General features: G+C 46.8%; 1 protein-coding gene across 1 annotated transcript in view; it reads left to right on the top strand.

Annotated features, from left to right (window-relative positions):
- The window catches only part of EDA (ectodysplasin A), a 170,558-nt gene that overhangs the window by 1,040 nt on the left and 154,415 nt on the right, over positions 1-15,103 (top strand). The window lies entirely within an intron of this gene.

Genomic DNA, 15,103 nt, shown 5'->3' with positions numbered 1-15,103 from the left:
GGCGGAAGGAGAAGTTCGGCCTCAGCTGCGGCTCCGCGCCAGCCTCCGCCCGACGCGCGCCCTCCCGATGTTTCGGACGGCAACTCCGGCGTGCCCAACCATTGGCTGGGGCTGGCGGGAGTTGAGGTCCGAAGCACCCGCAGGGCACCAACGTGAGGAGGCTGCCCTCGCCTCAGCTCTGCCCGGCCCGGCCCGGCCCCCGAGGAAGGCGCCGTCCGTGTCTGGGTCCCGAGGCGTGGGCCGCGCCCCCGCTTCCGTCAGCAGCCTGTTTTGCGCCCGGAGGGGGGGCGCCCTCGCCGCTGGAGCCCAGCCCTGTCTGCGCTCCCTCCTCTGGGGCCTGGAGAAATAGCGGAGCCATCTCAAGGAGAGGGACGTGGTCCGAGGGCGCGCGGGGTCCGGCTGGGCTCCCCATCCCTTGTTTGCCACCGCCGCTGTGCCGAGGAGATCTGGGTGCAGGGAGAGATGGTCCTCTGTGAACGTAACTCCTCACCACTCGTGTGGACTGAGGCCACCTTCCCTGCTGGCCATGTGGAAAGAACCTATCAGCGCATCCACTGGCATGATTTTTGCAGGGGAAGTTTTTGCTTTTTGTTCAAAGAAGTCATTTAGTCTTCTACAGTTGAACTTTCCCTGAAACAAAATTATTACGGGAGAGATGAGTGACCTTCTTCCTGAGAGAGGACTCTGCAAGTAGAAAATGAACAGGTCCAGCCTTTTTTCTGTCACAATCTCCATACTGGGAGAAAGGTGCACCTGTTGAATTATTGCCTACAACAACCTGCAGATGGGCACAATTGAGAGAAGTACAAAAAAGGAGAGTCCTAAACTCACCTGACATTGGGCAAAAACAAAACAGTCCTGTAGCACCTTAACAGCTAACAAATTTATTATGGCACAAGTCTTCTTGGAATAGCATAAAGTGTTAACTTCAGTTGGCATATTTATCTATTTGCATTCTTAGACCATCTAGTAACTGAACTTCCCTGGTTGGTATACAGGTAAATTTAAAAAGCATGATGCATAAAATGGCAATATATGTACATGGATGTGCTGGGAATTGAATCTGGGGCCTTTTGCGCACAGAGCACTTGCTCTTCCACTGAACTGTGCCTTGCAGCTACTAGCATGCGTTAAAATTGTACTGTAGATTCTTTGGGGTGAGATTTTACGAAGGGCATTCTGCAAATACCATAAGTTGCATTTGATCTACCTTTCAGACATGGTGCAGCTAGGCACTGCAATCCTACCAGCACTTCTCTCGTAGGGCGACCCGCCCAATTTCTGCGTGTGTGTCTCTCACACACGCATGCTCCCCATTCATCCAACACATACACGTCCCTCCCTTCTTGTCTCCCACCACCCTCCCCAGCTTCTCAGGTGGCAGCAGGGCCCCTTTTACTATTTTCTTCCAATATTTTTCCTGGGCAGCAGAGTGCACTACAAAATGCCAGCACTCCCCCCCTTTTTCATTTCCTGAGAATCCTCTGGGGCCCACTTGGGACCCAGAGGCATTTGGGGAGGCTGGTGTTCCGCTTTGCAACATGCCTGATCTCCCTGTGTAAAACACATTTTAGAAATGAATTCCTGGTGACCCAGGCACCAAGGGCAGTGTCTGAGGGCACCATGTTGGGCAGATGTAGAACTTGGTGGCGTAGGAGTACCCTGGTTACTAGCTGTGGAACTCGCCAGCTGCAGTGAGATTAAAAAACAACACCAACCTTGAGATGTCGGTCATGGTCATCTGTAGATGACAGAATGATTTGCAGCGTGCTTGCTGCAACTTGAAAAACAACAGTGACCCATGCTATCAGCACAGAAGCGCTGGTGCAGGCAGAAACACTCCTCTTTCTTCCCCATGTGCCTGAACCTTTATCTGGTGGGGCTTCCTCTTTCCTGAGCTGTGCTGTGGTCCGTGTGCTCCTTTCTCCCATGACAGAAGGGTGGAGAAACCATCACTCCCTCTTGGCTGCCTCACGGTCACTCTGTCTCTCTCTGGCCGCCAGGCTCCTGCTCCTGGACTAGCTCCTCTGCCTACCACCATGTTCCCTGGCAGTTCCTGTGGATCCATTTGCGATTCCCCACAGGGGAACCACTGTGGCTGGCAACTCCACAGGCTGCAGCACATCGTCTGACTTGCCCGGAGCATGTGTTGCACAGGGGCCAAGAGTGAGAGACGGACCGCAGCCAGGCAGCCCCAGCAAGTGTTGGAAGTGCTGCAACTCATATTTTGAACCTTTTAAATGACAAGGTGACATGCTAGAAGCTATTCCAGATGTGCTATGCAGAATTAGATTACTTGGACCAAGTGAGGCTTTGCTTGACCTGATAAGTGTTGTTTTCAAAAGTCAGGTCCAGGATTTTGGAGGATATCGCAGGCAGCTAGTGACTAGTGAAAATTGGAAAAATCCAAACTACTAGTCATGAAAATGTTGCACATATTTGGGCAGCTTTCTCATGCCGCTGACTTGTAGCCAGTCTCTGCCTCATAAACACACATTTTGCAAAATGGGTTGTTCTGTGACTGGTGGGGAGAATTGCCAGGGAGTTTGACTTTGACCAAGAACAGGGGCAGCATATGGGCTTTTTGACTGGGAGCTGGCTTGTGACTGGGGTAGGAAGAAGGGTGGAGTTGAGACCAAATAAACGCCTTGGATAGGATATAAATGTGGCTTTTCTAAAGCAATTTTTGTTTACACGGGCCAGACTCATAATGAGGAACACTCAGAACACAAGCCAAGAGAAATTGCAACATCTTGACATGAGTGGAGTCTTGTGTAGCGTATTTGCATTGCTCTCTTTCCTGTGAATTCCTGTTATAGTAGGCCTTCCTGCCTAAGTCTCTAAGCTGACAAGAATGCCAAAGGAGATGCAGCCTTCTTGTGGAAGGCCCAGAGAACATCTTGCAGAGCACAAGATAAAGGCCCAGGCCTATGGCCAGGCACTTCCAGTGGATCAGGGCCCTGCCTGAGGGCTTAGAGACCTGCTGCTATTCAGAGTAGGCAGTGGTAGACTGATGCCATCCGATAGTCTGATGGTTTATGAGGGGCAGTTTCATGCATCCATCTGCTACACCTGCGATTGAATTGGTTAGCAGAGACTTGTTGCCGTATTGTACTGGCTGAGCTAGATGAATGTAAAATATAATGAATTAAGGCCCGGGGTCCATTTCATCCAGCATTCTGTTCACACAGTGGCCGACCAGCTGCCTCTGGGAAACCCACAAGCAGGACACAAACACACAGCACCCTCTCATTGGGTTCCCAGCAGCTGCTGTGCACACGCACAGGGCTAGCAGCCATTGATAAGACTTGTTCTCCATGAATTTGTCTAATCCCCCAAAGCCGTCCAAATTAGTGGCTCAGACTGGCTAAGAGCTGGTATCTTCTGGCTGCATGAAACGATGTCAAAAGCATGGCAACAGAAGGCCAGCCTTCCGTGTGTTCTGCTCCAGTGATGGAGAATGCTCCAGCCATGAAGTCTGATAATCCGAAAAAATCTTGTTCAGCACAATGTTTATTGAATGAAAAAATTCCGATTTTTGAAGTTTGTTGAACCAAAATTACATATGTTTAACAAAATATGTCCAAATCTGCATGATTGGCTATGTCACAGCATTAATTACAATTAATTTTCATAGAATCATAGAATAGTAGGGTTGGAAGGGGCCTACAAGGCCACCGAGTCCAACCCCCTGCTCAATGCAGGAATCCAAGTTAGAGCATCCCTGACAAATGGCTGGCCAGCCTCGTCTTGAAGGCCTACAGTGTGGGAGAGCCCACCACCTCCCCAGGTCATTGGTTCCATTGTCGTATTGCTCTTACAGTCAGGAAGTTTTTCCTGATGTTCAGCCGGAATCTGGCTTCCTGTAACTTGAGCCCATGATTCCGTGTCCTGCACTCTGGGATGATCAAGAAGAGATCCTGGCCTTCTTCTCTGTGACGACCTTTCAAGTACTTGAAGAGTGCTATCATATCTCCCCTCAGTCTTCTCTTCTCAAGGCTAAACATGCCCAGTTCTTTCAGTCTCTCTTCATAGGGCTTTGTTTCCAGTCCCCTGATCATCTCGTTTCCCTCCCCTGAACCCTCTCCAGTTTGTCTGCATCCCTCCCAAAGTGTGGTGCCCAGAACTGGACACAGTACTCCAGATGAGGCCTAACCAGTGCTGAGTAGAGGGGAACTAGTACTTCCCGGGATTTGGAAGCGATGCTTCTATGAATGCAGCCCAAAGAGCATTTGCCTTTTTTGCAGCCACATCACATGGTTGGCTGATATTCAGCTTGTGATCGACAACAATTCCAAGATCCTTCTCGCTTGTAGTGTGGTTGAGCGACGTATCCTCCATCTTGTAACTGTGCATTTGGTTTCTTTTTTCCTAGGTGCAGAACTTGGCATTTGTCCCTATTAAATGTCATTCTGTTGTTTTCTGCCCAGCACTCCAGTCTATCCAGATCACTTTGAATTTTGTTTCTGTCTTCCAAAGTATTTGCTATCCTGCCCAATGTTGTGTCCTCTGCAAATTTGATCAGCATTCCCTGCACCTCCTCCTCCAAGTCATCAACAAAAATGTTGAAGAGCACTGGGCCCAGGACTGAGCCCTGTGGCACCCCACTCGCCACCTCTCCCCAGTCCGAGAAGGTCCCATTGATAAGCACTCTCTGAGTCCGATTCTGTAGCCAACTGTGGATCCACCGGATCGTTGTTTCATCTAGCCCACTTTGAGCTAGTTTGCTTATCAGGAGATCATGGGGCACTTTGTCGAAAGCTTTGCTGAAGTCGAGGTATATGATGTCTACAGCATTCCCACGGTCTACAAGGGAGGTTACTTGATCAAAAAATGAGTTCAGATTTGTCTGGCAGGACTTGTTTTTGACAAATCCATGTTGGCTTCGAGCAATCACGGCATTGTTGTCAAGGTGCTTCCAGATGGATTGCTTTATGATCTGCTCCAGAATTTTCCCAGGGATTGGTGTCAGACTGACTGGTCTGTAGTTCCCAGGTTCTTCCTTTTTACCCTTTTTGAAGATAGGGACAACGTTAGCCCTCCTCCAGTCATCTGGCACTTCCCCGGTCCTCCATGATTTCTCAAAGAGAAGAGACAGCGGTTCTGAGAGTTCTTCTGCCAGTTCCTTTATTACTCTAGGATGCAGTTCATCTGGCCCTGGAGATTTGAACTCACCCAAAGTAATTAGGTGTTCCTTGACCATATGCCCGTCGATCTCAAGCTGCAATCCTTGAGATTTTATGTGTTAAGATATTTTATTTTGTTTGTTACATTTATATCCTACCTTTTCCTCTAAGGTGCCCAAGGCCACATACGTGATCCTCCTCCCGTAAAGGAAAAACGTGAGAATGATAAATCTAAATAACCAGGCCCCTGCTTACTAGTGACAAGGCCCTTTCTTCCTGTCTGTATCTGGCTTGGGTTCAGACCTGTGATTTATCTTGTCGTTAAGACGCAAAGAGTCAAATAGGCAGCACAGTTACTTTATAAATTTAAAATATTTATTAACAAAAAGCAAATATATTTAGGGAAAGTATAGAAAGAAAATGGTACCTTGGTACTTGTTGACAAAGTTTAAAACAGGAAGGAAAACATGACAAAACAGATCGCATATATTATTTATTATTTATTTATTTTATTTATTACATTTCTATCCCGCCTTTTTTCCTCCAAGGAACTCAAGGTGGCGTACATAATCCTCCTCCTCTCCATTTTATCCTCACAACAACAACCCTGTGAGGTGGGTTGGGCTGAGAGTATGTGACTGGCCCAAAGTCACCCAGTGAGCTTCCATGGCCGAGTGGGGACTAGAACCCGGATCTCCCGACTCCCAGTCCAGCACTCTAGCCACTACACCATGCTGGCTCTCATTACCAATACAGCTTTCTGCTAGCAGATGTTACCTCCTGTCAGGAGCAACGGTGGCCAGTATCTTCCCTTTTCTTTTACAGTTTTGTACCTGAACATGAATATATGATGTAATTGCTTACTGTACTATGTAATAGATTACTGTATTCTTTTAATCCCACCTTTTCATATTTATTCATACTTCCCCTTTATGTCACTTGTCTGTTACTTTCTCCTACTGACTTTGTCCACTGAAAAACATCCACATTTTTTACACCAAGAGAATTGCACTCTGTCTATGTTTCTCCAGTCTTAACCACAAGATGACACATCCTTTCAAAGAAATTAGCAACTGTTTAGCTCTTATATTTTCCTCTTTTCTGCCCTCGGAGTCACTACTTCCTCTTTTTAATGTTTTTATTTGAGACTTGAGGGGTTTTGTTTATAAAGGTGCCCAACTTCGGTTAAGCCAGGTTTTGGTAAATATCAGTATGTTGATCTCTCACATTCCTCTGAACCTGGGTCTTTCCAGGCCAACGCTCTTGACCACATCACCACATTGGCATATCTTGATTTCTTAATGCTGTTTAATTATGCAAACTTTTCCTTTTATATGTACATGTATGTAGAATGAACACCCACACACCTTGGGAGAAATCATGCATGCACGCGCAACCTTTCTGGCCACATCTGGGTTGGCTGGAGATGGGCAGGGACTGTGCGGAGGGCGGGCCCAAAGCAGGAGCCTGGTCAGAATCACTGTTTTGCACAGGGATCTGCACAGTCCTCCTGACCAGAAAAACTGGTTGGGACACCTGGAGGCCACCCACATGGCAGAAAGTGAAGAGGATCTAAAGAGCCTCTTGTTGAGGGTGAAAGTGGAGAGTGCAAAAGCTGGTTTGAAACTCAACATTAAAAAACAAAGATCATAAAAACAAAAGACCCTGATGCTGAGAAAATTGAAGGCAAAAGCAGAAGGGGATGGCAGAGGATGAGATGGCTAGATAGCATCACCGAAGCAATGAATATGGACTTGAGCACGCTCCGGGAGAGAGCGGAGGACAGGAACGCCTGGCGTGCTATGGTCCATGGGGTCACGAAGAGTCGGACACGACTGAACAACAACATGCTAGCTTATCTGTGAGTGGGCACCCTCCCCATTCTAAGATGTCCTCCCCCAGCCCCCGGTGGAGAATTTCTGGACAGAAACCTCCCTTGGTTTAAGTTGAATGCACCCTGAGAGTAAGATTGGGGTTAGTTTATCCAGTCTTGATTTGGAAGTATACAAATATATCATTCTACCTATCTAGATTTGACATGCTCTATGCTGGCCCTGGCAGGGAGCCAAGAAAATTTGTGTCCCAGGTATTTTGGACCCTTTCAAAATGAAAGGACTTACTGGTTGTCAGTATATTTTGGTTCTTGTATCCCAACATTAGTGATACAGGGCATGTGTGTGTATATAATGTTAAACCTATTTAACATTCAGCCTTTTGAAAAGCTCAAGCCTATGTGAGCTCTCCAGACATACAAACATGCCACTTGATAGGAAAAGATCAAGCCTTAAGGAGGTATTCAAAGGCAAATGGTTTCTTGAATGCCATCCTTAATGGTACCTGAAGGAAGTTTTTAATTGAATGGAATATGAACACAAACCTTCACTTCACTGGACATGCTGAACATGACTGAGCAATGGGAAGTGATGCTGTAGAAAGCTTGTAGAAGATGCATGAGGTGCTTTGCGTGAAAGAGCTATTTACTGTCAGGTCTATTAAAATAACAGTTTAATAGATATGATATATGCTACTAAGCCTGTTGGTACTGTTTGCAAAACTTGGCAACAATCCATAAGCTGCTAGAAGCAAATAGTGGAAAATGGCAAAATAAAAACCCATCAATCTCAGTGGTACATTGGATATACTGTATTTTATCCTTTTGCTTCTGGAACGTAAGAATATTATATGCTTGCATCATAATCCACAAACCACTTAATCATATTAACTTAAAATATGCTTACCATTGGTTTGGATAAGACTCTTAAGAACTTCCTATCCAATGTAAATAATTAACAGCGCATCCTGTGTTTATGCTTGTGGGTTGGTTAGCCTCTTCAGCATGGGCTTTGTGGTTTCCTCCACTCCATTGGCAGGTTTGCTTGCCTGACTATCACATAGCCCTGTTAAATGAAGACCTCTTGAAATACTGATAAATATCTGGTTCCACCACAATAATACCACACTGAAACATGGTGGTATCATGCCGAAGCATGGTAGACAAATCAATGCTGGAAATTCTGGCAAATGCACAAGGTATAGCCCTCTCTGTATTCTCTGCGCGCGCACACACACACACACACTGTGGGAAATCACCTGTAAAAGTAATAACCTTCTGCGGGACAGAGCAGACAATAGACAGTGGAAGAAAAGTACGATAGCACCAGAAGAACAAAGAGCTCCACCTATACAGCCACTTTGCTCATGCACCATATAACAAGTCATTCCATCACACTGGAATCAGAACTTCTCATTCTAATATGGTGCCACAAGAACAATGTGACAGTACAACTGAACCCGCCAGTATGTTGGGGCAAGGAGGCTTCTTGAGTGTGGGAAGGGGAGCGGTGGAAACATGCCACAAAACAGTGTCGTAGGAAGACAGGCTGCAGCAGAGGCGCTTTACATCCCCCCCCCCCAGAAGTGCTGACTCAGATCAACTGAGACCAGTTCACGCAGTCTCTTCGCCCCCGTTGCCCCCACAATCAGGTTTTCTAAAGATCCTTGTGGCTTCTGAGATCCTGAACTGATGCTGTCTGGGCAGTTTTAACACTTTCTCTAGACACTTGAGGGGAGAAACAAGGCAAGATGTAAGCTGAATTCTGTTTTGCACAATGCCTGTGTGGATGTACACATAAAGCATTTGCTGGCAGACAATTCTTTACTCTAGCCAGGGCAAAAGGTGAGGGAGGAACTGTAGCTCAGTGGCAGAGCAGTTTCTTTGGATGCAGAAGGTCTCTGGTTCAATCCCTGGCATCTCCAAGTAGGGCTAGGAAGGGATCTTGCCTGAAACCCTGGAGAGCCACTGCTCGGAGTCAAGAGTATTGTCAGTGTCGACAATACTGGGCTAGATGGACCAAGGGTCTGACTCTGTGTGAGGCTGCTTTCTCTGTTCCTGAGATAGATCTGGATCTACTGGTAGAATGTGGGATGATTTTGCAGTAGATCAACACAGGTTTCTGGCTTCTACTTGTTCAAGAATTGGAGAACAATTAGCAGACTTTTTATTAAACTAGGCTGATTAGAATCCCTGATCTGTAGTAATTAGGACACTGAATTGCGTTTATGAATGCAGGTCATCCCAGTCTGTGGCTCGTGGGGTGCGGTAAGTAATTCATTCCCTCCACACGAGCCACCATTTTCACCCAGCTCCTCTTGGTGGACTTTGGGATTCTAGTCAAAGACAAAAGTTGACTCTGCAAATCTGACATCTACCGACATCGTCTGTGTTCTATTTGTTTCTGGGCTTGCCATAGAAGTTTCCTCATAATTGATGAATCATGGATATTTGTTCTACTCCATTCTCCTCCTTATTCTATGATGATGATGATGATGTTTCCTCTTGCGTGCGTGTGTGTGTGTGAGTGTGAGAACATCTTTTGGTTGTGTTCCTCCTCCTGCAGCCTGACAGATGGCTGCTGAATGGCAGTTGCGGGAGAGGCAAAGGCCTGTGGAACTGGCTTCGCAACAGGGTTGATGCTGGCCCCCTGCTTTCCTTCTCCAAACTTCAGCCCCAGATGCTTTAGCCTGTCCTCATGGGAATGGTGCTCTAGCCTCTTCATCATTTTAGGTGCCCTCTTCTGCATCTTTCCCAGGTTAATGATATCCTTTTTGAGAGAACAGAACTACCTTTTATTTTTGTATTTGAAATTTTTGTCATACACTGCTTTAGTCTTTTCTTTTTCAATACCACTCAGCATAGCTATTTATATCTTTCTATGACAAAGCATACTTGAACGGGCTTACACAATAAATAAGTAAAGGTAAAGGTGTCCCCAACCAGTCGTGTCCGACTCTAGGGTGCGGTGCTCATCCCCATTTCTAAGCCGAAGAGCCAGCGCTGTCCGAAGACGCTTCTGTGGTCATGTGGCTGGCATGACTGAACACCGAGGTGCACGGAACACTGTTACCTTTCCCGCCGAGGCGGTACCTATTTATCTACTTGCAATGTCTTGCTTTCGAACTGCTAGGTTGGCAGAAGCTGGGACTGAAGACGGGAGCTCACTCCATCACGCGGCACTCGGGTCTCGAACTGCTGTCCTGCCGGCCTTCCGGTCTGCAGTTCAGCGTCTTAACCACTAAGCCACCGCGGCCACACAATAAATAGAACCCAGATAATACATCTGTACAATGTAGTTCAAATATGGATGCACTATAGATTGATATAATGGCATTACAATACTGGTTGTTTTATTTTCAATCCTTTTCAACATGTAGGTGCATATATGGTACATCTAACATCCGTTGTCTCTACAAGTACTTACATTAGAACCAAATTGCTTAAAGATTCCTAACACTTCAATTGCCTGTTAGAGAATTTTTCAGTGGAGGAGTAGGGTACATGGAACTAAATACATGGTGATCATTTATTGACAGTAATAATGGCAAAAACATTGGAAATGTCTCAGCCAGTTCTAGTTAGTTGAGAGACACAGTCCCTTTGCCTCAGTTCTCAGTGACTTGAAACAAACCAGTAAATCTTTGCTGCTTCAGTCTTTCGAGAAGTGACTGAAATGGAATGCTACTGGCCTGCCTTGCAAGATTAACATGATCTTTATTTGTTTGCAGAATGCAAGGCAATTCTTCCAACAAAATGTGCTCTAGAGGTAGAACATAGTAAGGTACGAAATGCATAAAAGTTCATATGGTTCTTGGCTCTCCTTTTTAGCCTTTGGGCTTTCTGGAAGTAATCCAGGAAATAAATTTTGGAATCGGCACAGTCTTAAACTCTAAGGGTTCTGCTGAATCCTTGCCAGCCATTACGATTTCCAAAGAGTCTAAACTATTTTTTTAAAATCTCCTAGCTGAACCTGACTAACGCACGACATGAGTGTGTTTTTCTTTAACAAGAACTCAAGGTTGCTTTTACTATTTGTTTTTAAATTCCATTTCTGCCATGGTTCTGAAGGCAACTTGCTCAAAGCTCATGTTGTTGGACTAAACTTATTAGTGAGGGTTATCTGTGCAGACACCACAACATCAAGCTGGTTATTCTAGTTGAGGGAACAGGATTTCTTATACTCTCTAGGTCAGCCTTCCCCAACTTGGTGCCCTCCAGATGTTTTGGACTTCACATCCCATTAGCCCAAGCTAACATGACCAATTATCAGGAATGCTGGGAGTTGTTGTCCAAAATATTTGGAAGGCACTTGATTGGGTTCGGGGGGAGGCTGCACTAGGTCCTTGTGGTATCTCAATTCCAGGATTTCTTGGATGACTTGGATAAAATTCAACATGGTTTCAAGCATGGCTATAAAGTGGTAAAAGCCGGTGATCCAGCTGAGGCCCTAGCCTCGCGGTGGAACAGTGAGATGTGGAGGGCCATCAACTTGATTGCACCTGAGTGCCTTCTCCAGCACTGTAGAGTCCGCTCTGCCCCTTGGTATATTGGGGAGCTGCAGTCAATGAAACAGGCTGGACGTCGGCTAGAGCGCAAACAGCATAAGACTCGAAGCGAAGACAACCGAGCACACTCTAGAGCACATAATCGTGCCTATTATGTGGCAGTGTGGGCAGCAAAGAAGGCTTATTTTGCTGCCTCCACTTCGTCCTCAAGTAGCCATGCAGTGGAGCTCCTCCGGGTGGTCTGGGGGCTAACACCTTCCCCAGTAAATGGGGTCCTGGCCTCCTTGAGGACCTGCTGTGACCTCTTTGCATCGCACTTTGAGGACAAAATTGCTTGTCTCTGCAACGACCTTGATGCTGTTGTTAGTGCAATACCAGTCGAGGTGTCTGATGCCACCATCTGCCCGATTTTTGTGGGATCAGTTCCAGTTGTTACAGCCTGATGATGTGGACAAGATGCTTGCACTAATGCGACCGACCGTGTGCACTCTTGATCCCTGTCCCTCCTGGCTAATAAAAGCTAGCGGAGGGGGTATGACTGGGTGGGTCCAGGGAGTGATAAATGCTTCCCTACGGGAAGGGGTGGTCCCTGCTGTCCTTAAGGAGGCAGCAGTGTGGCCACTCCTGAAGAAGCCCATTCTGGACCCAATGGTATTAGACAACTACCGTCCAGTGGCAAATACCCCTTTTCTAGGGAAGGTACTTGAGAGGGTTGTGGCAGAACAACTGCAGGCACTCTTGGAGGATGCTGATTATCTCGACCCACTCCAGTCTGGGTTTCCATTTGATTACAGGACTGAATCAGCCTTGGTCACCTGGATGGGTGACCTTTATCGAGAGAGTGCCAGGGGAGTGCACCCCTGTAAATTCTGCTCAGTCTCTCATTGGCTTTTGGTACCATCGACCATGGTATCCTCCTGGATCGACTCTATGGGATGGGTATTTGGAGGCACTGTGCTACAGTGGTTCTGGTCTTACCCACTGGGCCGATTTCAGAGAGTAACATTGGGTGGCTTTTCCTTGGCACCTTAGCAGTTGAGCTATGGTGTCCCGGAGAGTACCATCTTGTCCCCAGTGTTGTTTAACATCTATATGGAGCCGCTGAGAGCCGTCATTGGGGGATTTTGAGCTAAATGCCAAAATGTATGCTGATGACATGCAGCTCTATCTCCCTGTGGCATCTGATTCAGGAGAGGCTGTGCAAGTACTGAATCAGTGCCTAGACTCAGTAATGGGCTGGATGAAGGCCAATAAACTGAAGCTGAATCTTGGCAAGACAGAAGCCGTGTGGGTGAGTGGTTCCCAGGTCCGGGAGATAGGCTCATTGCCTGTTCTGGATGGGGTTGCACTCCCTCTGAAAGATCAGGTCCGTAGTCTGGGGGTACTCCTAGATCCATCATTGTTGCTGGAGGCTTTTAGCAGCTTTGGCTGGTTCGCCAGCTACAGCCTCTCCTGGACAGGGATAGCTTGACCACGGTGGTACAGGCATTAGTAACCTCAAGACTGGATTACTGCAATGTGCTTTATGTGGGGCTGCCCTTAAGGCTGGTCCAGAAGCTGGAGCGAGTGCAGAATGCAGCAGCTCAGCTGTTGTCGGGAGCTGCCCCTTTTCAGTGTTAAGCTCCTTTGCTGAGGGAACTGCACTGGCTGTCTATTCGCTACTGGGCCAGGGTTAAGGTATTAGTACTAGTGTACAAAGCCCTAAACAACTTGGGACCATGATACCTGAGAGAGCACCTCCTCCCTTACCTACCTGCCTGGTCACTGAGGTCATCAGAGGGCATGTTCCTGGTGGTTCCACATGGACCCATGGCCTGGTTGGAGTCCACCAGGAAAAGAGCCTTCAGTGTGGTGGCCCCCTTCCTGTGCAATTCCATGCCTTTGGAGGCACCAGTGTTGTGTTCCTTCCAGCACCTCCTGAAGACATCGTTATTTCAAGATGCCTTCCTTGAGTGACCCTCTGCAGGTTATTAAATTCAATCTTATTGGAATTTGTCATTTTAAATAATGTTTTCACTGTTTTAACCTGGTGTTTTATTCTTTTACCTTTGTTGTTCATCACTCCAAAATCTTCTGATGTGGAGTGGTATATAGATATTGTAAGTAAATAAACAAAATAGATAAATATAAAATAGAGCGTTGTTCACTCTTGATAGATGACCCACATCACGAACTGGACAGTGCATTCTTTTGGGTCTGCTGGGCCTCTGAGTGGCTTTCATGCCATCAACTCTGTGATCCTTCTGAGCTGTCTGGCTGGGATGATACTTGGAGGCACCTTTCAGGAGGGAAGGTTGCAGTTGTTGGTGCCGGGAGATTCCTGTTAATCTCCTTGGCCTGTGTCCCACGGGGTTCTCTTCTGTCATCTGGGAGACGTCGTCTGAGCATTTGGAGGAAGGTGTCATCAATATAGTTAAACTATGGAATCCACTTCCACAAGATGGAGTGACGGCCACCAATTTCGATGGCTTTAAAAGGGGATTGGACAGATTCATGGAGGAGGATAAGGTTACCAATGCCTACTAGTCCTGATGGCTATATGCTTCCTGCAGTATCACAGGCAGTAAGATATAACAGCAGTAACACCAGTTGACGGGGAGCATGGGTGGAAGGGTGCTGTTGTACCTATGCATTTCCCATTGGCAGCAGTTTACCCACTGTGTGAACAAAATGCTGGACTAGATGGACCCTTGGTTTGATCCAGCAGGGCTTTTCTCATGTTTTTAATATGCGGTTGACTCCCAGCTCTCTCTGTTTTTCAACATCATTCAAGGAGGTGGTTGAAGTGCTAAATCAAATGCCTGCTTTGTTGTTGTTCAGTTGTTAAGTCGTGTCCGACCCTTCGTGACCCCATGGACCATAGCATGCCAGGCCTTCCTGTCCTCCGCTCTCTCCCAGAGTGTGCTCAAATTCATACAAACTGGAAGATCGTGAACAAATTGGAGCTTAATCCAGAGACAACAGAAGTGCTCCTATCAATACAACTGCTAACCTGCAAGAGTGTTGCCTTTAAATTCCAGTGTGGTATTTTCACAATACTGTGCCACCAGGGAGGTGTTGCATTCCCTTTTTAAGACAGTGTGAAAGCTTGACAGGTCATACAAGTTATGAAGACATACAAATGTGTGTGTGTCGGGGGGGGGCAGGAGCTGTTGGTATAAAGGTGTCTCTGTTTTTTCCTTGAAAGTGGAGTTTACAGTGTAACCAACTTCTGTGTATAAGAAACTTTTCAGTTCTTTTGAACTTCTGTCTTAACGAAAATTGAAAAATAGTGCATATACTAAAGCTTGTCTAGAAAGCATGGAGTGGATGCCAATGGAGTCATTTGTAGACCTGTTAGGTTGGTGGCTTTCAAAGATTTTGCTTTTCCCCGTGAACTTGACAGTTGGGGAATCCCAGCATCTCTGCCACAGAGCCACAGTGTTGCTGAGGATTCTGGGAAGTGTTCCTTCGCGTCGTGCAGGAGGCCCGGCAGGCCTGCTGGACCTTGCAGTTGCTCTGCATGAAGAGCACACCCACACTCCCTATGGTGGCGGGCTTCGAGGGAGCATTGCTGACGCTGGAGAAGTCTGTTTCCAGTGCTCTCATTGAGGAATAGCTGAGAGCCTTCAAAGGACCTGTGGGATTCCCTTGGCTGC

Source organism: Heloderma suspectum, chromosome 9 (assembly GCF_057233095.1).
Source record: "Heloderma suspectum isolate Gila_16-S chromosome 9, 16-S_ref, whole genome shotgun sequence".
Lineage (NCBI taxonomy): Eukaryota > Metazoa > Chordata > Lepidosauria > Squamata > Helodermatidae > Heloderma > Heloderma suspectum.
Note: the sequence above shows the minus strand (reverse complement) of the source record. Positions and strands in the feature narration are given on the sequence as shown.